Raw genomic sequence first — 24,985 nt, 5'->3', positions numbered from 1 at the left:
AGATCATATGAGAATGATGCTAGGTATTTTCTTGAAAATCTCCGTGCCTGCACTATCTTAGCCGTTCTATTACCATCCACATGTCTCATCTGGCAATAGCATTCTAGGTCTTTCTTTCCCATGCACTGTACCATGTTGTACATATTTCCATCATTTGACTGATGTCTTCATTCTTTACATTATCCTCTATTATGGATTTGCAACCATCATCAAATACATCGTCTCTATTGCACAATTTTCCAAGATCACTGCTGCAGAGGTTAGGGAAAATTAGTACACCAGTGGTAGACCTAAAACTAGCCTTCTTACTTTTTTAAGCGAGATTTTTTATGTTGATAAGAGACTGTAATAATACCAATATCACAGAAGGCAGATGCTGTCAACTGTATTACGGAACTCTCAGTATAACGAGTTATGAGTGTAAAATAAGGATTATCTATATACATAGCTGAAACGACTCCTTGAAGCAGACCAGGGAAGGATGTACTTGGGAGCATGTAGGAGAGGAAATCAAAGGGAAATCTAAGTAGGAGTTTAAAGTCTAGGGAGAAGAAACAAAAACTTTTGATTTTTGTCGATGTCATTATACAAGGTGGGGCAAATGAAAGAGTCCCGGACGAATGGATACGATTGGACGTAAATGTCTGCATATGACTACACCCTGTGACACGCCCACCACGCGCCCAGCACAGCGCGTTGCTGTGTCAGTGTCAGTGGGGTAGTGCTAATGGCACGATGGTATTCACAGTGAAGCAGCTGTGGAAAGTTATGTGACGACAAAGTCTTGGGAAGTGAGTGATTACTTTGTGTGGAGAGGCCTCAAATCTAAGGAGTATAGCAACACCACTCTTACCCTTCAAGAACTGCAGCAGAAGAGTTCGGATGAGGTTTCAGCAATTCCGGCCGTCCAGATTCTATCTGCCTTCAGAAACTTGCTGTTCAGGCGTAAAAGTGCCAAGAGATGAATGGTGGTCACTTTCAACATCTGCTAATGTCAGATTAGTAGTGTATTTCGTTTCCTCTGCTATGTTTCTTTGTTCACTGGAACTCTGTTCTCCGGGCCACTTTAATTTGCCCCACCCTGCATTTCTGTCATGGGCGGGAAAGACCTGTATGAACAGCTGAATGGAATGGACAGGGTCTTGAAGACGACATAAACGTGAAAGAAAGAAGTACGAGGTTAATGGGCTGTAGTGGATTAAAATCAGGTGAAGCTAGGGAGTTATATTAGGAACCGAGATGCTAAGAGCAGTGAACGTGCATTGTTGTTTAGGTACCGAAGTAAGTGACGATGACCGAAGTAAATAGGACGTAAAATGCAGACTAGTCATAGCAATTATAGCTTTTCTGAAGAAGAAAAAGACGTTAACATCGAAAACAAATTCAAATATCAGGCAGTATTTTCTTGATGTACTTTTCTGCAGTGTACCTTTGTAGGGAAGCAACACGTGGACGGTAACCAGTAGAGCAAAGAGAAACGAAGCTTTTGAATGCGGCGTTACAAAAGAATGAAGATTTGATACGTAGATCCGATAACTAATAAATAAGTACACAGCCAGAAAAAAATTAGTACATCAGCTAAGACAACGTTGATTTTGATCAGATGACGAAGTATCCCACCTCAGGGACGATAGACGTACTAAAAACATTTTGAACGTTGTCCGCCAACATATTTTATTTATTTATTTATTTGTTTATTTAACCTGGCAAGATTAGGGCCATCAGGCCCTCTCTTACATCTAACCAGGCATTCTACTTATTTTACAGTCATATGTTTTAGTAGGCATGTTAAACTACATCTAATACAAAAAGTGAGATAAACAATTAGAAAGGTAACCTCGAAAAATACATTATTGAAGAGAAAGATTTTAGATAGGAGTGCTGGCAGCAGGGAGTATGAGGGAGACTCATGGTGAAGGGAGGAGAAGAATAGAGAGACATGATGAAACATAATTAAGGAAAATATAAAGGAAAAGGAGACTGCGTGGCTAATAGAGATAGATGAAGAGGAAGGCATCTCAGGAGCAAGATAGGAGACGCTAGCTTTGCTATTTGACAGATGAGAGGATTGGCCTTGCACATTAATTTTGTGGAGACTTTTATGCGGATGATAGTAGGAAATGCTTCAACTTCTTCTGAAAAGCAACAGGAGATTGAATTTTCCTCAAGGTAAGGGGCAGTTTGTTCCAGAGGCGGACAGCGGCAACTGAGAAGGAGTTTGCAAAAGTTTTTGTTTTGTGGGTGGGCACAGTTAGGATACCAGATAAGAGTGACCTCGTAATGGCATAAATACCAGAGGGCCCTCTGTGTTTACTCTTCAATAGGGAATGCTCACAGCCAGATGATTCAGTGTCGTGCAAATGCGTGAAGCAAGTAGGCGACCATGCCAACTGAGCGAGTCTGAAAGGGGTCAAACAGTGTTGCCTTCCAAGTGGAGAGACAGCCGTTTTGGAAAATTGTCGCACATGTTGGAAGTGCTGCGCCAACTGTGCAGTGATTCTAATATCAGAGGTTATGTGAACATTCTCACACCTGTAGACGAGGTTCTGCACGCAGCACAGATGCCCGACCGGATCGCCGTACTGTAAGAGCAGCAGTGGCAAATCGTACAGCTACCACAGCACAGATAAGAGTCCATGTGAGCCCAGATGTGAACGGTTGCGACCCGGTTATTAGCCACAAGACTACGGGCACGCACAACTCTCGCCTGTCTTCTAATCACGTTGCATGGCTCGACTGGTATCACAAGAGGCTCACGTAAAAGATGGAACAGCGTGCTGTGGTCTTCAGCGATTGAGAGCAGATTCTACCTGCACCCAAGTGATAGTCGTTGGTGTGAACGACGTAGACCTGGTGAGTAGTGTCTCTTAAAGTGTATTCATCCAAGACATACTAGTCTCACCAAAAGCCTTATGGTCTGGGATTCCAAACTACAACTCTCGTTTGCCTTTGGTGTTTCAGGAGGGGACGCTAACAAGGACTCGGTACACGCAGAACGTTGCTAGACACGCTCTTTTGCCGTTCTTACAACAGGATGGTGATGCGTTGTTCCAACAGGATAATACTCGCCCACACTTTGTCCGTGAAACTCAACGCGCGCTGCAAGAGGCGCAGCAACATCTCTGGCCAGCACAACCTCCGGACTTGTCTCCAATCGAGCACGTTTGGGATGTGATGGGACGAGAAGTGACTCGTGCGACTCGTGAACCAAAAAGTCTTACAGGACTACGTGAACAGGATGAATAGGCATTTTACATCGTATTTCAGGACAGTACTCGACGTCTGTGCGAGCGACTGGATGCCAGACTCAGCCAGCATCAGCATCGCTACCTGTGGAGGCTACATCAAGTACTCATATGGGTATTTCAGCATGGGCAAAGAATGTGACAATCCCAAAAACTACAGGCTGACCTCTCTGCTATGGAAAGGATGATACTCCGCAGAATCACGGTCGCCATCGAGCCCCTCCTGATCCCACAACAAGCAGGCTTCAGCCAGGGCAAATGCTGCACGTCACAGTTGCTAAATAAAATTAACGCAACACATAGAGGATGGGTTCGAGAACAGGAAGATCACCGGGGCTGTCTTCCTAGACCTATCAGCAGCCTTCGACACAGTCAACTACAGACTAACCTTACTGATTGGAAACCTACTCCAGAATTGAAGATTCTTCGTGGATTTTCAGGGACAGAGAAGTCGGTGGAAGATACAGAAAAATGGCCTCCCCCAAGGAAGCATACTTGTCCCAACACTTTTTAATATATATACAAAGGACCAGCCCCTCCCCCAAGGCACCGAAAGCTTCATATATGCAGATGATTGCGCCATTACCGCTGAAGCAGACAGCTTTGAAACTGTTGAACAGAATCCATCAGAAACACTAGAACAGCTTGCCACCTACTATAAGGGGAACCATCTCAAACCCAAACCAGGGAAAACCCAAACCTGGCCATTCCACCTAAAGAACAGACAATCTGCAAGAAGACTACAACTTAACTGGGAAGGAGTGTCCCTAGAACATTGCGAAACCCCAAAATACTTAGGCGTCACCTTGGATAGAGCACTCACGTATAAAAAGCACTGCATGAACACTAAATACAAAGTAGCTGCGAGAAACAACATTGTGCTCAAACTAACAGGCACTACATTGGGGGGGGGGGGGGGGGCACAGCCTGGAATAGTGAGAACCACAGCTCTTGCTTTGTGCTATTCAACAGCGGAGTACGCATGCTCAGTGTGGTACAATTCTAGCCACGCCAAGCAAGTGGACATACTGCTTAATGAATCCTGCCACATCATCGCAGGCTGTCTGAGACCAACCCCGACTGATAAATTGTACTACCTGGCAGGCGTGGCCCCACCAGATATTAGAAGGAAAGTAGCGGCCAGGAAGGAAAAGACAAAGGCGTTGACCTCACCAGCCCACCCGCTGTACAAACACCAGACAGCCGGGCATCGACAAAAATCTAGAAAAAGCTTCCTGCACACAGCAGAAAACATCGCCAGGACACCGCAGCAAGTGAGGCTGGCAGTGTGGGGAGAAGAAAACGCGTACCTTGGGGAATGGTTAGTCCCAAACGAAGAACTCCCTCCCGGCCATAAGGAAGGATGGACGACATGCAAATCTCTTAATAGGCTGCGCTCTGTGTCACACGCTCCAAAGCGAATATGCGCAAATGGGGCCTCCCAAATGGTTCAAATGGCTCTGAGCACTATGGGACTCAACTGCTGTGGTCATTAGCCCCTTAGAACTACTTAAACCTAAGTAACCTAAGAACATCACACACATCCATGCCCGAGGCAGGATTCGAACCTGTGACCGTAGCAGTCGCACGGTTCCGGATTGCGCGCCTAGAACCGGGAGACCACCGCGGCCGGCGCCTCCCAAATGAACCGGTGCTGTGTGACTGTGGATACACTCAAACCACCACCCACCTCACGCAGTGTGTGCTGTGCCCAAGCACCTGCACCATGAAGGATTTGATGAACGCCACCCCGGCAGCGCTGGACGTGGCCAGGTTCTGGTCCAAGACTTCATAAAATAAAAACTACTTGACCCTGCTTATATATCTGTATACTTTTATACTCTTTTTGTATTTGTTATATACTTGATATGAATGTGTTAATCATTGTGATTATATGTACGATGTTTCTAACATGATTAAATAAAACCTGGTTCGATATGGGTTACATGAGAACCGTCTGTGCTATTGATCTGTAAATGTAATCAAGTACCACATATTCACTGTTGCAACAATAAATCTCAAATGAATTGGAAACCTCTAAAAGGGTGTACAATTTTTTTCCGCAGTGTATTTAATAGAATTTTTTTTCGAATTTGGTTGAAATCTTATGGGACTTAACTGCTAAGGTCACCAGTCCCTAAGCTCACACGTTACTTAACCTAAATTATCCTAAGGACAAACACATACACACCCATGACTGAGGGAGGACTCGAACCTCCGCCGGAACCAGCCGCACAGTCCATGACTGCAGCGCCTGAGACCGCTCGGCTAATTGGAGAGAATAAAATTTGAAGATATAAGTTGACTAAAGTAAGGGATATTTGAATAGGACACAATACTGGATATTAGTTAGTTGATGCAGTAGCATAGGAAAGAGTGAAGAGTAAAAATTGAAACCAAGGTTAGGCTACCGTGAACAGTTTCAAGTGGATTTAAGCTGCAATAGCTACGCAGAGATGAAGAGACTCGCAGAGGATAGAGTTGTGTGGAGACATACAGCGTCCAGACTGAAGACCACAACAACAATCACGCACCTAAGCTTTGTGATACTGAAAGAGTAAGTAAATAAACAAATAAGTACATACGATATCTGATATTACAGCACTGGAGGTAGTAAACGGAAGCGAACAGGGAACTTGGCTGCGGGCGCTATGCTGGCGCCCCGACGCGACTGCGCCGGCCGCGGCCAGTGTTTGCAGGTGAGGCGGCGCTGTTTGGCGTGACGGCTGCGCTCCCCACGGCACAGTGTACGGACCAGCTCAAGAAGAAGGGGCTGCCGCGGCGGCGCGCCGGCCGCAGTTGCAGGGCCGCCGGTCGCTCGGTACACATCGCAGTTGGATTAAACTTAATTTAACTAACACGGCCGGCCATTGTGGCGGCGAGTGATTAAGTTATTTATGTTTGGGTCAGGAGCTTGACCAGCCGGCAGCGGGCCGCCTTACGTACACACTGCGTGAATAGAAGCCGCGGCCGGCGAATGGGATGGAGAGAGGGCCCCACTCGCCCGCTTTCAAGAAGCTAATTGCAAACAGAACCGCCGAGGAACAATGCGACGTATTTGCTTTGCCAATGTTAATTATGAACTTTTTGGTCTATTGTTTTCCCTCACTCCATCTTGCCTTCGCCCCCCCTTTCTTTCTCCCGAACGCCGCCTGTCCGTCCTTTTGCTGCCCAGGCGGAATAAGACCGCCGGCCGAGGATACGCGTGCTCGGGAGAAAATGGACTGTACTCGGCTGGCGCACAGCGGGAAGGTACAGGAGGATTCCATTTCCCCGACGGATTGGCGGCGGCGCGTGGGAAGGAGCTGCCCCCGTGTCTGGGGCAGTAATTGGAACTTAATGCCGCGCCATCATTTCCGGCTTTTTCTCGTTCGGTTAATTGCAGAGGTCGCGCGCTGTTGACGAAGATCGTGAGTCACTGTAATAAGCAACGGGCGAGGACAGTGCTCGAAGCATTTCTGACTACTGCCGTGCAGTTGGTAGGCTGGGAGGGAAGAGGCGAGTGGTACTGACCGCCCCAACGACGCCCGCACCGCATCACTTGGGCGTTGCAAATGTCAGGTGTACTGCGATGGTAGCTCGGAAATCCTATTTGCTGCTGAGACGTCACAATTGAAAAATCGTGTCCCTTGGACGTCTTGAGGCTGAACTAGTTGGGGTCTGTGAGTGCTACGGTTCTCCGGAGATGAAGGTCTGGAATGCAGTACACTGAACTCGCCATTGGGCTAACAATCAAACCGAACACGAAATACTTCCTCAAGTCACTCAGTGGACTACCGCTAACTGAAATAGGAACATCGGATAAGCTTTGTGACTGTCTCTAGGACTTCGTAGTGTATAGCACCCAACACATCGTTTCTGAAGCCTGGAAGCTTCCACACCCATGCGTCTTGTAGAGATGGCAAGTTCAATTAAATAATTTGGATGTGCTGGAGGGTGGAGTAGGGGGGGGGGGGTGGTAACTCACTTACAGGCAAACAAGATACGGTCAATACCTGTGACCGCGTGCCTAGTACCAACCCAGTAGCCCTGTTTTGATTTTAATACGACTTGAAACTTGTTCATAATAGGTAACAGAATTCTCACGTGCCTTACTCAGTATTCAGTCAAACGAATTTCGTTACTGTCACTCATTGTGTGATAAGTATTTTTACCCTAATAGCTTCAGTTCGCACACATATTTGGCAGTAATTTTACAATATTATTTTAACTCTAGTTAGTGTCGTTCTGGAACACAGCTCAAGAAAAATTCACTGAAACACTGCATACGTCAGTTACAGTTTCTTATTGTACAAACACGGTTGCTAACTTTAAATAGTTCAGTCACTTTTAATCAGTACACTTTTTGCCTAATCGTTATCACGACCTTCTCTCTGTATCAGTAATTAATATGCTTACCGTCATAATATTTGCCATGTTTACTACAAGAATTAGTATTAATTGCCGGCATCGGTGGCCGAGAGGTTCTAGCCGCTTCATTCCGGGACGGAGCAACTGCTGCGGTCGCAGGTTCGAATCCTGCCTCGGGCATGGATGTGTGTGATGTCCTTAGGTTCGTTAGCTTTAAGTAGTTCTACGTTCTAGGGGACTGATGACCTCAGATGTTAAGTCCCATAGTGCTCAGAGCCATTTAAATCATTTTGTATTAATTAGTATTACAGGAAACTCTGCTCCTCAATTTTTTGCCTGCCTTTCGAGGCTACAGCGACCGACTGACTACAAAGAAATGCATGCAAACTCGAATCGAAAACTTCTTACATATGACGATTGTTTCAAAAGTCCTGCACACTGCACAGTGAAATTCACGTCAGTTATAATGGAGACTCTTGGCGTTACGCTCGTATATGTGTTTGTTGGTTCGCGCAGTTTTTAAATGGAAGCTGAAACTGCGTCAGGTCGCATTATACGTAGTGACCAGCGTTCCTACAATAAACTCGAATCTCCACGCGGAAAGAACCCAGCGGAAATGTAAAACACTTTGAGAGAGGTATGTGGGAATGGTGTAGTGGATCATAGCACAGTAGCACTGTGGTATATGGTACTCGTTTCCGTGAAGGTCTGGTAAGCACCGAATACAACCCCTAAAAGTGGAAGACCATCAAATGCAACAGACTACACCTCTCAGGTTATTGTTAATGGCATTATGAGAGTCGATTCACGTAATACATGTGAGAAAACTCATTATGAGACATGAATTTGTCACTTCAGTTTACAAAAAATAACTAAGAAGCTAAAGATGAGAAAAGTTGCTGCCAGATGTATTCCGCATGACCTTATCGAACAGCAAAAATCAGTTCGCAAACGAATCACAGAAGTGCTTCAACGTGTAAGTAGGCTGTTTAGGTTTTTTTATTGGTAACGCCACGTAGCGCTCTATATGACAATCACTGACTGCACACAGCACAGCCAGTGATTCCAACTGTGCAGCGCTACGCGCTGTTAACATCCAGCTGCCTAACACTACAATGGCGAGTGTTACAACAATGCCAACCAGCCACTGACTGCGCACAGCACAGCCAGTGATTTTCATACAAAGCGCTACGTGGCGTTACCAATAAAAAAAACCTAAACAGCGTACTTACATAGCCCCCATGCTCCCCACAAAAAATTTAAAAATTGTTTTGGGCACTGGCCAATACAGATTTGAAATTTTGTTTCATAATTATGATTACAATAACAAAGAAATCAAATGCACACACTTATTGATACAATGTTGGTAAAAAGCTAAAATTTTCTCACAGTCCATAAAGACAGTCCTGATCATTCATCACAGTAAAATAGCAGTGTTTTTTTCAAAGACTGAGCATTAAAAGAAAATTCATTCGAAAGTAGTGGATTTCTAAGCAGTCTTGAAGAAGTAGTGTTGTCCTTCCAACGGAAAGACGGTGTTGACTCTTGACATGCAGACAGGTAATGGGCCACAACAGAGCAAACCGACAGCACAGTCAGTCGAAGTTGAAGACTATTGGTAGGTAGGTCATCACAGAGCAGACCCACTGTAGTCCTGGTAGAGATTATGGTACTGGTGGGCCACCAGAGGTGCAGACCCACTGCAGTCCTTGTAGAAATAATGGTATTGGTGGGTCTTCAAATGTGCAGACCCACTGCAGACCTTGTAGAAATAATGGTATTGGTGGGTCATCGAAGGTGCAGACCCACTTCAGTCCTTGTAGAGACGGCCAGCAGCCATCTGTTGCAACTGTGCAGGTGCACAATCACCATTGAAGAGTCTTGCGGAGAATATAGCAAGTCCATAAACCACCACTTGTGCACGCACAAAGGTTTTGGAATTGTCCTTAGTGCCAGCAATGCTGTTAACCAATCCCTTGCTGAATTATCAACACACGTCCAAACACTAACAGTCCTCTTTTTTTCACGTATTGTGGATATACTATGACTAACAGAAACGTGTGCTGTGAAATGTAACTTCAAAGTTGCTTAATTTGATGAACTGGTGTCAATTACAATTTTATAACATAAGAATACAATTACAAAGGTACAAAATACATCATTAAAACATAACAATACAGATAACATTTGTAGTAAAACAGGCTTTACAAAAGAATAGAAATAAACATGCACATCAGTGTTACAATAATTATGACATAAGTGCATACACAAAGATCAGAATAACTTTTGAAACATCAACTTCACATATGAGTAACATAACAGAAAAGATAAATAATGTCTAAACGTCTTTACAAAGTAAATAACATATTATCAGAAAAATTCTACAACGTAACTCTCATCAGATAGACACATAAAGACAATGGGATAACACAAGAGGAAAGGGCAGGGTTTGTTTTCAGTGTAACATTTGGTACTGCAGTCCAACCCAAAACTTCATTCCATAGATCTTTCATCTTATTTCAACATTTGTTTCCACCAAAAAAAATCCTATCCAAGCATGCTTTCTGTATTTATATGTTCACATATTCTTACCTCATTATTTATTTTCCAATATCTTACTTCATCATTTATTTCCAAGAAAATCCTACCTATACCTGCTTTCTGTACATTTTTCGTATAACTTCTCAATGCATTTCTTCCAATTCATCACAACTCGTTCTCTCATACAGTCTACCCCCTCTTAAGATAACTTAAATCTCCTGAGCTCAGATGCTAAACTAAGGGACGAGGCAATGCAGCAGCACAAAACAATTAATACAAACAGCAGTGAAAAAAATGGAAATTGTCAAAGCAAGCTACAGTAAATCTAAATTACCAAGCAATGCAACATTACAAGTAATATGAGCCAATGTGCGGCAACAAGAAAAATAAATTAGTAGTAAAACTAGCTTAATAGAGTAAAACAAAGTCAAATTCAGTAACACTATGCCTGGCAAACAGCAGCAGCAAATGCAATAACTTATATCTAAACATGACAAAGCTCAAGCAGAAAAACTATTACAGAAAAAACGGCCATGTATAATACCTGTATCACATCTTAACACTAGAGTGATGCATCACAAAAACTTACTCTGCAAGGAAGTTACCAAGTCGTTAAAAAAATTAATTATACAATTCCTGTGAGGGGAAACCTCTATTTGTGTTCCTCCTTTTTTACGAAAGTACACCATTAAATTATTCTTTACTGGGTCTGTAGACAGAAAGTAGTTATATTAGTACATGTATTAAATTTTAATTTAAACAACGCTGGAGTGCAACAAGAAACTAGATATTAAACAAAATAGGCAAAGCAAGGCGTGAAACGTCATTCGCTAGCCATAAGGCATTTCATAAACAGTCTTCCAACTAGCAAGACAATAGACATGAAATGTTTCTCATCATTTCATTTCAGTAAATATCATAAATTAAGAACTCTACAGTGCAATTATGTTTTCAAGTTTGAGGGTGTCGTATTTACGATTCTTTCTACAAAGGAATGTCAATAGCGAGGATAATGGCCTACTTTTTTTTCACCTGTACCTCTGAAAGACACACACTAATGGCTTGTTTCCAGGTGGCTGTCGCGCAGCTGGGTGCCCACGAGGCATTACGTGCAGGTGGTCACTTAACTTTCTTACCGAATTATTTACGACACCAGTTTCCGCTACAGTGGCAGTCTCATATAAAAAAATTCACAGGTCTAGAATTTGCGTTACAAATCTGTAGAAACAAAATCCTATTGATATAACAGTGTCCAAAAAAGTCCCATCGGCATTGTAATACATTCACGCACTTACATACATTTCATAACTCTGAAAGTACGATTCTTGGTTTCCAACATCCTTTTTCACAAACCAGAGTCCCTAACCACTACTCATTATTCCTTGCTTTATTACACATATACATATTCGTCGACACTTCTTCAATATTTAATAATAAGAAATACATAGCATAATCAAATTCCTCATATACGGTAGCATCATCTTATTGATCACAAACATACCTCAACAGCATAATACACATCGTCGTCGTAAAATAACATCATAACACCTCAGTAAAATCTCTAAAACACCGTAGCTTTCTGCAATAATGTCAAAACCTAAAAAAAAATCTCTGCTCATTTCTGTAGTGTCATCTACATCAAACGTACTTTAAAAATCATGATCCCATGCCAAATAGATCATTCAAAGCTCTCATAGTATCACAATGGTTCCGAAATAATATGAACAGTTCAAAAAGTACAGACCAAATACAATTTCATAAGTGTGAAATCATCCAACTGTGTAATTGCGTAAACATGTGTCACTGACGTGGTAAAAAAAATGTTTGTCTCTCAGTTAAATGATCAGATAACTGTGTAATTTATGTGTTAGAGAAATATGGTACCGATGTGTAAAGCTGCATAAGCAAATACCATATTAACTAGGGCTCCTTGTGCTTGACAGACACATGGTACACAAAGTAGGCGTGTATCACCTGAGGATTAATGTAATTATACCCTCAGGTGTTACAGATTACAGCAATGGAATGAAATGTATCACGGAAAACCTTTGTATCACTGTACTTCAAATATCTTTAAAAATAAATGTTTTAAGTACAAAATTAATCACTCAAATACGTGTACTGTATCGCTAAACTGTGCGTCCTTTTGTAAGATAATCTCTGCGGAAGTGTCGTAGTTACCGTCCTCCGAAAGCTAAGTTCTGCAGAAGTCAATGTACTTACCTCATGATAAACACAAGTGAAATGCTTTGCGTATAAATATCTTAGTTATTACGCTTATTGCCGTGATGAAGAAAGTACTGTGCTGTAACGTATTGTTGTGCTATGGAAAAGGCTGTCTCATTGTACCTATACCACAAAAGTTACTACCAAAACATGTTTTCCTTTCCAGAAGAATTCAGAAAAACTGTGCAGATATAAAACAGAAACACCGAAAAAGCAACATTGTAAATTGTCACTCATTAGTAGCGTCGTGATAAAATCGTGTAGCTGTCAAAGAAACCAAAGACTAAGTCATCTTTAATGTCACAAAAACTACTTGAAATTAGGAATGTCTTTTCAAGTAAATCAAAATGTTGCATTAAAATCTCATTAGCAGTATATGTTCTAAGTATGTAAGCCTTATAGACGTTAGTAATCGCGCAACTATCAAGCAAGAATGTACACACAGAGTAACACTGTGTCCTCTGTTCACTATCACAATGCAGTGGTAATTACTGTCTTAATATGTTCCGTTGGTTCTAGACTGGCTAGTTAACTTCAAAACACTGTTGCGTGATAACAGTTTTAAAGTGTGACAACGCATACTAGTAACGTGAAGTGAAAAGTTTTATGGCAAAGACAAAGTTAAAAAGCAGATTATCTTTCAATAAACGGTTTTATACGTGAAATGTGGTGTAAACCTTTACTCTTCCTAGTACGCAGAGTTTCAACTTCCAAGTAATTATCATGTTGTATACGTCGGTGAGGAACGCTAAAATTTTTATCAAGGTTAGCGTCTACGTTATTTTTCTCGGAGCCAGCCGGCTCACGTGGCTGAATGCGGTATGAGTCAATGTCTGTCTCTTTGTTGGCGCACGTCTTTATTGGGATTAGGAGACCTAACTTCTACAAATTCACCTTGTCGAGAGGGCTCTGCCCTGTTTGAAACTCGTCAGTTCTGATGCAATTCAGGTCTGTCGTTACGATCATATGGTCTGTCGTTATGACGGTAGATTCCATAGTTTCTTTCTTGTCGTCACGTGGTGGAAATTTCTCCCTGAATCGTAACTGCGCGCTGGACCGTTGCATCTAAAGTTATTCTGTTTCCCTTGATAATAATTATTTTGTTTCCCATATTGTCTGTTTCTCTGATTGTCTCTGTGATAGTCATTACCGCGGAGAGGTGATCTTTCTCTGTAATTATTACTACTCTGCCAACGGTTGTCGTACGGGTGGTGTCTATTTTGGTCACGATTTACGTTGCAAGAATAGCCTTGTCGTGTATTATTTCTGTCATCGCGGAATTGTGACAGATATGACCTGTAATTGTTGCGTTCCTGTTTACGCGTTCCGCGATTGTCAGTGTCAATTTCTAATTCTTGTAAGAGTCTCTGAAAAGCTTCAGTGTGGTCTTTGCAACGTCCTGCCAAAATAATATGCCGTAAATGTTCAGGTAATTTGATTAAGCAAATGCGGATGAGTTCTGAAGGGCTGTATGGGTTTGACAGGTACTGATTCTTGTGCAACATGTTTTCAAAATATTTCACAAGACTGGAAAATTCAGATTGTTCGAAATGTTTCATCATTATGATGCCATATTTTACTCAGTCTTGTGTGGCTTGAGACCAATATGCTGAGCGGAAAGCATGGTAAAATTCTCCTTCACTGTGTCAATCGTGAATGACCGATCACTTTCTTACAGCTGGTTCATTCTCTAATTAGCCACACATAAATTCTAATCAGTGCTCTAATGACCAGTTGGGGGGGGGGGAAACAATGAGAGAATTGATGAAGCCACGCTTGTGGATGAATTTCGTTGCCAGAATTCTTAAATGTTTTGAATTTACGTGTAGTAATGATCAGCTTATAGTGAAAATCATCATGTCGGCGAGTAGCATGTCGGTCATTGTTACGTCGTTTCGGCGGTTCCATCTCAAAATTCGGTGTACCTTGCCAATTTCTTTCATAATTTCCGATGTGCCCTGTGTTATTATTTTTGTGGCTGTTCCGTATATCTATGTCTCTTCCCGTATTGGAGCGCGAGTGTCCTCTGAATTACGCAATTCTTGTATTACCTGTGTCAGCTGATCTTGTACTTCCCGGATTTCTCTTCTGTGTTGCGGATTAAATTGATTAAGATTTTGTTTGAATTTCCTAATTTGTTCGCACTCTTCTGTGTCATTAAAGACTACCGGCTTTGTGTCTTTCAGATTATCATCTACCTTCATAGACAAATTATTTAGCTGATTCGAAAGTTCAACTACTTTCTCTGATAATGAACTAATTTCCTCCATGTGTCTTTCTGAACCAATTTTCAGAGTATCTACTGTGTCCTTTAAGTTTTCTAGAGTTTTTGCAAGTTGCGTAACCGAATCGGTAGATGCAACTGAGTCAATTTTAGCTTGCAAGGTCTCGTGATTTTCATGAACAATAGTTTGCAGTTCTTTTATGGCTGCTTCGTGATTATGTAATGCATTTTCATGCCGCAAAAAAATAGGTTGGAAATGCTCACAAATTTGTGTTTTTACGTCATTACAGACTTTTTGACATTTCAATTACATTTTATGTAGTTCAGTAGTTAAATCTTCACGTGTTTGTTCAAGTGTATGTTCCACTGAGTCTAACTTTTGAAGCTTTTGTTCCATTGGGTCTAACATTTGAAGATTTTGTTCCATTGTGTCTAACTTTTGAAGCTTTTGCTGTGTTTGTCTCTGATTTTGTTCTATTGTGTCTAACTTTTGAAGATTTTGTTCCATTGTGTATAACCTTTGAAGCTTTTGTCCCATTTGTTGCATTAATTGTAATAACAGTGCACTGGTGTCTGAAACATGTTCCTCAGTGCTATTCGGCAATGCATTTGAACCTGCTATATTAGCAGTATGAAAAACAGAAAATGTGTCTTTACCTATTTGAGAAAACGGCGAGGATCCAAAACCTGAATCTACAGTATTTGCAAGATTGTGTCCTGTCATTTAGGATTCCTGAGGCAAGCTGTTGCCGACCGATCGATCGATAATGCTTCCCTGTTCACTAATTGTTTCATTGTTGACACCATTATTTACAGCCCGTTCCATTTCCCTATGTACAATTACCAAATTACTACTTTGAACATTAGTTAATTCATTACTCGGTGGCGGTAACACACTGCTTTCGTCTTCACTGTCATTTCTCAGTTTACTTTGAAGCCTAGTATTACGTTTTTCACACGTCATTATTGTCACAATATTTCACACGATAACACAGAAAAGCACAATTTGAAGAGCAAAAATAAGGGAAAACATTAAGGTAGCACTGAAAATAATATCTCGTTAATTGCAAGCGAAATACTTGCTGCAAATCTACATGCATGCCACAACTGTTATACTGTACAACACTGAAAAACTACAACTACAAAGGAAATTCTCTCTATAATTACACGCTAGCAATAAACAAAAGCTACACTAATTACACAAACTACAAGGAAAGAAATCAGAAGATTCCAGTGAGATATCCTCGACTAAGCGTCGACATATGAAACGTCCCCTGTGAAAAATTGTGCATGACTGTGCTTAAACTGACACACAATATTTTCAGCGCAACGCAATCTGACTTTCAAAAAGCCGTACAAAAAATGGCCCAGACTAACATTAACCTATACGTTTCACAAATCACTTACCTCACAAAAATATTGGTTACTCGAACTACTGCAATACAGCGAGCGCCACTACCGCCAGCTAAATAAAAGATTCAACCTCCTGAAGGCACTAACTACTGACAGGCATAGTTAGCAAATGAAAGATTTTGATAGAGAAAAAGCAATGTATATACCTTAATAGTCTCGAAAAATCATAATATACATAGCAGTTCATGACATCCAGTCTTACAAATTTACCGTCATCTCTCTCCCCACATCCACCACTGCTGGCGGCTCACCTCCAACTGCGGAACGCTACGCGCTGTTAACATCCAGCTGCCCAACACTACAATGGCGAGTGTTACAACAATGTCAACCAGCCACTGACTGCACACGGCACAGCCAGTGATTTTCATACAGAGCTCTACGTGGCGTTACCAATAAAAAATACCTAAACAGCCTACTTACAAACGTTAAAGAATGGAAGTAGAGCAGTTTCTGAAAACGACTGTTGCACTTGATGGTACCTGGATACGAGCCAGAACTGAAGTGTCAGTTGTCACAATGGAAATGTCCGGCTCTACCAACCCGAAAAAATTTTGCAGCCAACAGTCAAAGATGAAAGTCTACATCTACATCTACATTTATATTCCGCAAGCCACCCAACGGTGGGTGGCGGAGGGCACTTTACATGCCACTGTCATGACCTCCCTTTCCTGTTCCAGTCGCGTATGGTTCGCGGGAAGAACGACTGTCTGAAAGCCTCCGTGCGCACTCTAATCTCTCTAAATTTACATTCGTGATCTCCTCGGGAGGTATAAGTAGGGGGAAGCAATATATTCCACACCTCATCCAGAAACGCACCCTCTCGAAACCTGGCGAGCAAGCTACACCGCGATGCACAACGCCTCTCTTGCAGAGTCTGCCACTTGAGTTTGTTAAACATCTCCGTAACGCTATCACGGTTACCAAATAACCATGTGACGAAACGCGCGGCTCTTCTTTGGACCTTCTCTATGTCCTCCGTCAACCCAATCTGGTACGGATCCGACACTGATGAGCAATACTCCAGTACAGGTCGAACGAGTGTTTTGTAAGCCACCTCCTTTGTTGATGGACTACATTTTCTAAGGACTCTCCCAATGAATCTCAACCTGGTACCCGCATTACCAACAATTAATTTTATATGATCATTCCACTTCAAATCGTTCCGCACGCATACTCCCAGATATTTTACAGAAGTAACTGCTACCAGTGTTTGTTCTGCTATCAATAATCATACAATAAAAGATCCTTCTTTCTATGTATTCGCAATACATTACATTTGTCTGTGTTAAGGGTCAGTTGCCACTCCCTGCACCAAGTGCCTATCCGCTGCAGATCTTCCTGCATTTCGCTACAATTTTCTAATGCTGCAACTTCTCTGTATACTACAGCATCATCCGCGAAAAGCCGCATCGAACTTCTGACACTATCTACTAGGTCATTTACATATACTGTGAAAAGCAATGGTCCCATAACACTCCCCTGTGGCACGCCAGAGGTTACTTTAACGTCTGTAGACGTCTCTCCATTGATAACAACATGCTGTGTTCTCTTTGCTAAAAACTCTTCAATCCAGCCACACAGCTGGTCTGATATTCCGTAGGCTCTTACTTTGTTTATCAGGCGACAGTGCAGAACTGTATCGAGGGCCTTCCGGAAGCCAAGAAAAATAGCATCTACCTGGGAGCCTGTATCTAATATTTTCTGGGTCTCATGAACAAATAAAGCGAGTTGGGTCTCACACGATCGTTGTTTCAGGAATCCATGTTGATTCCTACAAAGTAGGTTTTGGGTTTCCAAAAACGACGTGATACTCGAGCAAAAAACATTTTCTAAAATTCTACAACAGATCGACGTCAGAGATATAGGTCTATAGTTTTGCGCATCTGCTCGACGACCATTCTTGAAGACTGGGACTACCTGTGCTCTTTTCCAGTCATTTGGAACCTTTCGTTCCTCTAGAGGCTTGCGGTACACGGCTGTTAGAAGCCGGGCAAGTTCTTTCGCGTACTCTGTGTAGAATCGAATTGGTATCCCGTCAGGTCCAGTGGACTTTCCTCTGTTGAGTAATTCCTGTTGCTTTTCTATTCCTTGGACACTTATTTCGATGTCAGCCATTTTTTCGTTTGTGCGAGGATTTAGAAAAGGAACTGCAGTGCGGTCTTCCTCTGTGAAACAGCTTTGGAAAAAGGTGTTTAGTATTTCAGCTTGACGCGTGTCATCCTCTGTTTCAATGCCATCATCATCCCGCAGTGTCTGGATATGCTGTTTCGAGCCACTTACTGATTTAACGCAAGACCAGAACTTCCTAGGATTTTCTGTCAAGTCGGTACATAGAATTTTACTTTCGAATTCACTGAACGCTTCACGCATAGCCCTCATTACGCTAACTTTGACATCGTTTAGCTTCTATTTGTCTGAGAGGTTTTGTCTGCTCTTAAACTTGGAGTGAAGCTCTCTTTGCTTTCGCAGTAGTTTCCTAACTTTGTTGTTGTACCACGGTGGGTTTTTCCCGTCCCTCACAGTTTTACTCGGCAAGTACCTGTCTAAAACGCATTTTACAAGTGCCTTGAACTTTTTCCATAAACACTCAACACTGTCAGTGCCGGAACAGAAATTTTCGTTTTGATGTGTTAGGTAGTCTGAAATCTGCTTTCTATTACTCTTGCTAAACAGATAAACCTTCCTCTCTTTTTTATATTCCTATTAACTTCCATATTCAGGGATGCAGCAACGGCCTTATGATCACTGATTCCCTGTTCTGCACATACAGAGTCGAAAAGTTCTGTTCTGTTTGTTATCAGTAGGTCCAAGATGCTATCTCCACGAGTCGGTTCTCTGTTTAATTGCTCGAGGTAATTTTTGGATAGTACACTCAGTATAATGTCACTCGATGCTCTGTCCCTACCACCCGTCCTAAACATCTGAGTGTCCCAGTCTATATCTGGTAAATTGAAATCTCCACCTAAGACTATAACATGCTGAGAAAATTTATGTGACATGTATTCCAAATTTTCTCTCAGTTGTTCTGCCACTAATGTTGTTGAGTCGGGAGGTCGGTAAAAAAGCCAATTATTAACCTAGCTCGGTTGTTGAGTGTAACCTCCACCCATAATGTTTCACAGGAACTATCCACTTCTACTTCACTACAGGATAAACTACTACTAACAGCGACGAACACTCCACCACCGGCTGCATGCAATCTATCCTTTCTAAACACCGTCTCTACCTTTGTAAAAATTTCGGCAGAATTTACCTCTGGCTTCAGCCAGCTTTCTGTACCTATAACGATTTCAGCTTCGGTACTTTCTATCAGCGCTTGAAGTTCCGGTACTTTACCAACGCAGCTTCGACAGTTTACAATTACAATACCGATTGCTGCTTGGTCCCCGCATGTCCTAACTTATCCCCCCCCCCCCCCCCCCCACCCGTTGAGACTGTTGCCCTCTCTGTACTTGCCCGAGGCCATCTAACGTAAAAAAACCGCCCAGCCCAAGCCACACTACCCCTGCTACCCTTGTAGCCGTTTGTTGTGTGTAGTGGACTCCTGACCTATCCAGCGGAACCCGAAACCCCACCACCCTACGGCGCAAGTCGAGGAATCTGCAGCCCACATGGTCGCAGAACCGTCTCAGCCTCTGATTCAGACCCTCCACTCGGCTCTGTACCAAAGGTCCGCAGTCAGTCCTGTCGACGATGCTGCAGATGGTGAGCTCTGCTTTCATCCCGCTAGCGAGCCTGGCAGTCTTCACCAAATCAGATAGCCGCCGGAAGCCAGAGAGGATTTCCTCCGATCCACAGCGACACACATCATTGGTGCCGACATGAGCGACCACTTGCACATGGGTGCACCCTGTACCCTTCATGGCATCTGGAAGGACCCTTTCCACATCTGGAATGACTCCCCCCGGTATGCACACGGAGTGCACATTGGTTTTCTTTCCCTCTCTTGCTGCCTTATTCCTAAGGGGCCCCATTACGCGCCTGACGTTACAGCTACCAACTACCAGTAAGCACACCCTCTGCGACCGCCCGGATTTTGTAGACTGAGCGGCAACCTCTGGATCAGGTCATGCAACCATGTCAGGCCGAAGATCAGTATCAGCCTGAGACAGAGCCTGAAACCGGTTCGTCAGACAAACTGGAGAGGCCTTCCGTTCAGCCCTTCGGAATGTCTTTCGCCCCCTGCCACACCTTGAGACGACCTCCCACTCTACCACAGGTGAGGGATCAGCCTCAATGCGGGCAGTATCCCGGGTAACCACAGTCGTAGTCCGATCGGGGGATGCGTGGGACGAGCTGGCCGTCCCCGACAAACCCCCATCCGGACCCGCACAGTGATGTCCATTGGCAACAGCCTCAAGCTGTGTGACCGAAGCAAACACTGCCTGAAGCTGGGAGCGAAGGGATGCCAACTCAGCCTGCATCCGAACACAGCAGTTGCAGTCCCTAAAGTGATGATCATCTTTGCGTATGACGTGAACGGAATCATAGCTATGTCTGTAACATGCATATACTGTACTACAAGCTGTTTTGCGCCCGAAAATTCATCAAAGATGACCTGACATGTTTGTAGCTGGTGTCCCCATTTTGCACAGTGTGCAAGACCGTATGCTGCCCTACCAGCGAGAGAAGCGCTCGACAAATATGGATGGGAAATACTTCCCCACCCACCATACAGTCCTATGAAGATCTGCCAGATTTTTATTTGTTGTCCCAGTTGTAAAAACAACTCCGTGAAAAACATTTTGATATAACTGATACAGCTTCCGGTGACGTGACCCATGCAATCAGACAGCTCAACAATAAAGGTGCCTGTCGGAATACAGAAGTTACCAAAACGCTGGGAAGCAGTCAAAAGCAAAAATGGAGATTATCTGAGGGCCTATAAAGGTATTTTGGAAAATAAATTACAGCTACAGAACTTTTGAAACGATGCTTGTGTATATATAAACAGAGGTATGTACCCTCCACCTATAGAACAAGAAGGCTTTAAGGAAATTGCAATTAGCTTGGACGTCCAATTAGACCAGTTTCCAGGTGTAACAATAAACTACACCCTTACTGACAAAACCACTGCTTAAACACTAAAGAGAAAGCGTCAGCCTGATATAACATCTTTCGTAAATTGACTCGAAGGAACTGGTGAACGGTCCCGGCGGAGGTTCGAGTCCTCCCTCGGGCATGTGTGTGTGTGTTTGTCCTTAGGATAATTTAGGTTAAGTAATGTGTAAGATTAGGGACTGATGACCTTAGCAGCTAAGTCCCATAAGATTTCAGACACATTTGTACATTTGCAACTGGCGTACACAACTAAAGGCGTTGAGAACCACTTTCCTGAGTCACTGCTACTCTGCTGCAGAATATGCTTGCCCTGTTTCGTATGTCCAGACGTGCTAAACAAGCTGACACTTCTCTGAAGGAAACACGTCGACTCGTCACTAGTTGCCTGTGAACAACACCACGTAATAAAGTTTACTCTCTGGCAGGAATCCATCCATCCGGTATTAGAAGAGAAGTTGCCACCAACGACTGACATCTAGGAGGTTTTCGCTCTCTACAGTCGAAAATCTAAACGAATCTCTTCAGACACAAAGGTTAAGATATGGAGAACACAAACTCACCTTCCTGGTTGGATTCTAATCGAACAATATCCCCTCTCCCTACACCCTGGACGTCAGAAACACTAGCCTGCCTGAAAATCCTTAAACTGACTTCGCATGGGAGAATGAGAATGTGCCAGTGGAGCTTCCATAGTTCTTATAGGCTCTGTGAATGTGGCGAAGATCAAACGACAGCCCACTTCAGAAACTGCAGCAAGTGCTCTTTCAGATGCAAATTAGAAGATTTGACGGCGACATCTAATTTGGCAAAATTCTGGGCATACGCTGTTTGATATGTTTTATGTACCTTCTCATTAAGCACGCCTAGGTAATTTAATTTGTATTTTTATCATGGTTGGCATCTGAGAAGAACACGGCGAATTGTAATGCCGCCTTGTGGCAAGAAAGCGGTAAAGAAAGTATACCAGCGAAGCGGAGATGAATGGGGAATCATTCTAGCCACGATAACGGACGGCAGATAGGAACGTCCACTCATATACCGGGTGGTCCATTGATAGTGACCGGGCCAAATACCTCACGAAATAAGCATCAAACGAAAAAACTACGAAGAACGAAACTCGTCTAGCTTGAAGGGGCAAACCAGATGAAGCTATGGTTGGCCCGCTAGATGGCGCTGCCATAGGTCAAACGGATATCAACTGTGTTTTTTTTTAAATGGGGACCCCCACTTTTTATTACATATTCGTGTAGTACGTAAAGAAATATGAATGTTTTAGTTGGACCAGTTTTTCCGCCTTGTGATAGATGGCGCTGTAACAGCCACAAACTTATAAGTACTTGGTGTCACGTAACATTCCGCCATTGAGGACGGTATTTACTTCGTGATACATTACCCGTGTTAAAATGGATCGTTTACCAATAGCGGAAAAGGTCGATATCGTGTTGATCTATGGCTATTGTGATCAAAATGCCCAACGGGCGTGTGCTCTGTACGCTGCTCGGTATCCTGGACGAAGTCATCCAGGTGTACGGACCGTTCGCCGGATAGTTACGTTATATAAGGAAACAGGAAGTGCTCAGCCACATGTGAAACGTCAACCACGACCTGCTATAAATGATGATGCCCAGGTAGGTGTTTTAGCTGCTGTCGCGGCTAATCCGCACATCAGTAGCAGACAAATTGCGCCAGAATCGGGAATCTCAGAAACGTCGGTGTTGTTAATGCTACATCAGCATCGATTGCACCTTTACCATATTTCTATGCACCAGGAATTGCATGGCGACAACAATGAACATCGCGTGCAAAAAAAAAAAAAAAAAAAAAAAAGGCTCTGAGCACTATGGGACTTAACAACTGAGGTCATCAGTCCCCTACAACTTAGAACTAGTTAAACCTAACTCACCTAAGGACATCACACACATTCATGCCCTAGGCAGGATTCGAACCTGCGACCGCACTGGTCGCGTGGTTCCAGATTGTAGCGCCTAGAACCGCTCGGCTACCGCGCCGGCGAACGTCATGTACAGTTCTGCCACTGGGCACAAGAGAAATTACGGGACGATGACAGACTTTTTGCACGCGCTCTATTTAGCGACGAAGCGGAATTCACCAACAGCGGTAACGTAAACCGGCATAATATACACTACTGAGCAACGGAAAATCCACGATGGCTGCGACTTTGGCGGGCTAATGTATGGTGCGGCATTATGGGAGGAAGGATAATTGGCCCCATTTTATCGATGGCAATCTAAATGGTGCATTGTATGCTGATTTCCTACGTAATTTTCTACCAGTGTTACTACAAGATGTTTCACTGCATGACAGAATGGCGATGTACTTCCAACATGATGGACGTCCGGCACATAGCTCGCGTACGGTTGAAGCGGTATTGAATAGCATATTTCATGACAGGTGGATTGGTCGTCGAAGCACCTTACTATGGCCCACACGTTCACCGGATCTGACGTCCCCGGATTTCTTTCTGTGGGGGAAGATGAAGGATATTTGCTATCGTGATCCACCGACAACGCCTGACAACATGCATCAGCGCATTTTCAATGCATACGCGAACATTACGCAAGGCGAACTACTCGCTGTTGAGAGGAATGTCGTTACACGTATTGCCAAATGAATTGAGGTTGATGGACATCATTTTGAGCATTTATTGCATTAATGTGGTGTTTACAGGTAATCACGCTGTAACAACATGCCCTTTCAGAAATGATAAGTTCACAAAGGTACGTGTATCACATTGGAACTACCGAAATAAAATGTTCAATCGTACCTACTTTCTGTATTTTAATTTTAAAAAAACTACCTGTTACCAACTGTTCGACGAAAATTGTGAGCTATATTTTTGTGACTATTTACAGCGCCATCTATCACAAAGCGAAAAAAGTGGTCTAAACTAAAACATTCATATTTCTTTACTTACTATACGAATGTGTAATAAAAATGGGGTTCCTATTTTTAAAAAAACGCAGTTGATATCCGTTTGATCTATGGCAGCGCCATCTAGCGGGCCAACCATAAAGTCATCTTTTTTCCCCCTTCAAGCTAGGCTAATTTCGTTCTTTGTAGTTTTTGCGTTTGACGCTTGTTTCGTGAGATATTTGGCCCGGTCACGATCAATGGAGGATAGTTTCAGACGCTCCATGAGCCTCTGGTATTATGATGCTGTTTTATTACGGCAAGAATGTATAGCGAAATGCAGGAAGGCCTGCAAGGGTACAGATATTGGTAGTTGCTCGTCAACGTAAATAAAGATAACATATTGTGCATAAGACAGCTAAAAGTCCCATTATTAGTGATAAATCATGGAACACTGTAACACCATACAATATTTGGGAGTAACAGTTCGAAATTGGAATCAGCATCTGAAACTAGGCTCTTTTCATTAATACTCGACTTTCACTGCCATATATCATGTCTGGCAGCGCCTTTATTTAGTAGAATTTTGTGTATTCTTTCTTGCTTTATTGTCGAGAGAATTTCTAACAGTGAATTTCGGTTAGGAGGTAATTACTTTTTCATTTCACTCAATTATTATCGGCCTTCAGTGAGATTTGCTGTTTCAAAACAGGACAAATACCAGACAAACTACTGGAGAATGATGATGAGCGAATGATATTATAGGTTATTTGAGACAATTACCCCGAGAATCACGCTCTTTGTCACCGTTACGAGACAAAGTGATAGTTTGGTTGGAAACGCTCCAAATACCTCACACCAGAGAAGCTGTCCACAGGGAGGGAATTAGACAAGAAGAGAGAGTGTATTGTATAAAATAAATGATTCGTGGCAATGGGTCTAACATGTATGAGACAGAAGACTAATGTAACTCAAAATTAAAGTAACCCACATACGTAGCAGTGAGCTTTGTTACCAAGAGCCAGATCCAAGTGGGCGGGATTTGCGACTATCT

The sequence above is a fragment of the Schistocerca gregaria genome, chromosome 8, assembly GCF_023897955.1.
Source record: "Schistocerca gregaria isolate iqSchGreg1 chromosome 8, iqSchGreg1.2, whole genome shotgun sequence".
Taxonomy (NCBI): Eukaryota; Metazoa; Arthropoda; class Insecta; order Orthoptera; family Acrididae; genus Schistocerca; species Schistocerca gregaria.
The sequence above is the reverse complement of the archived record's forward strand: the minus strand, read 5'-3'. Positions refer to the sequence as shown.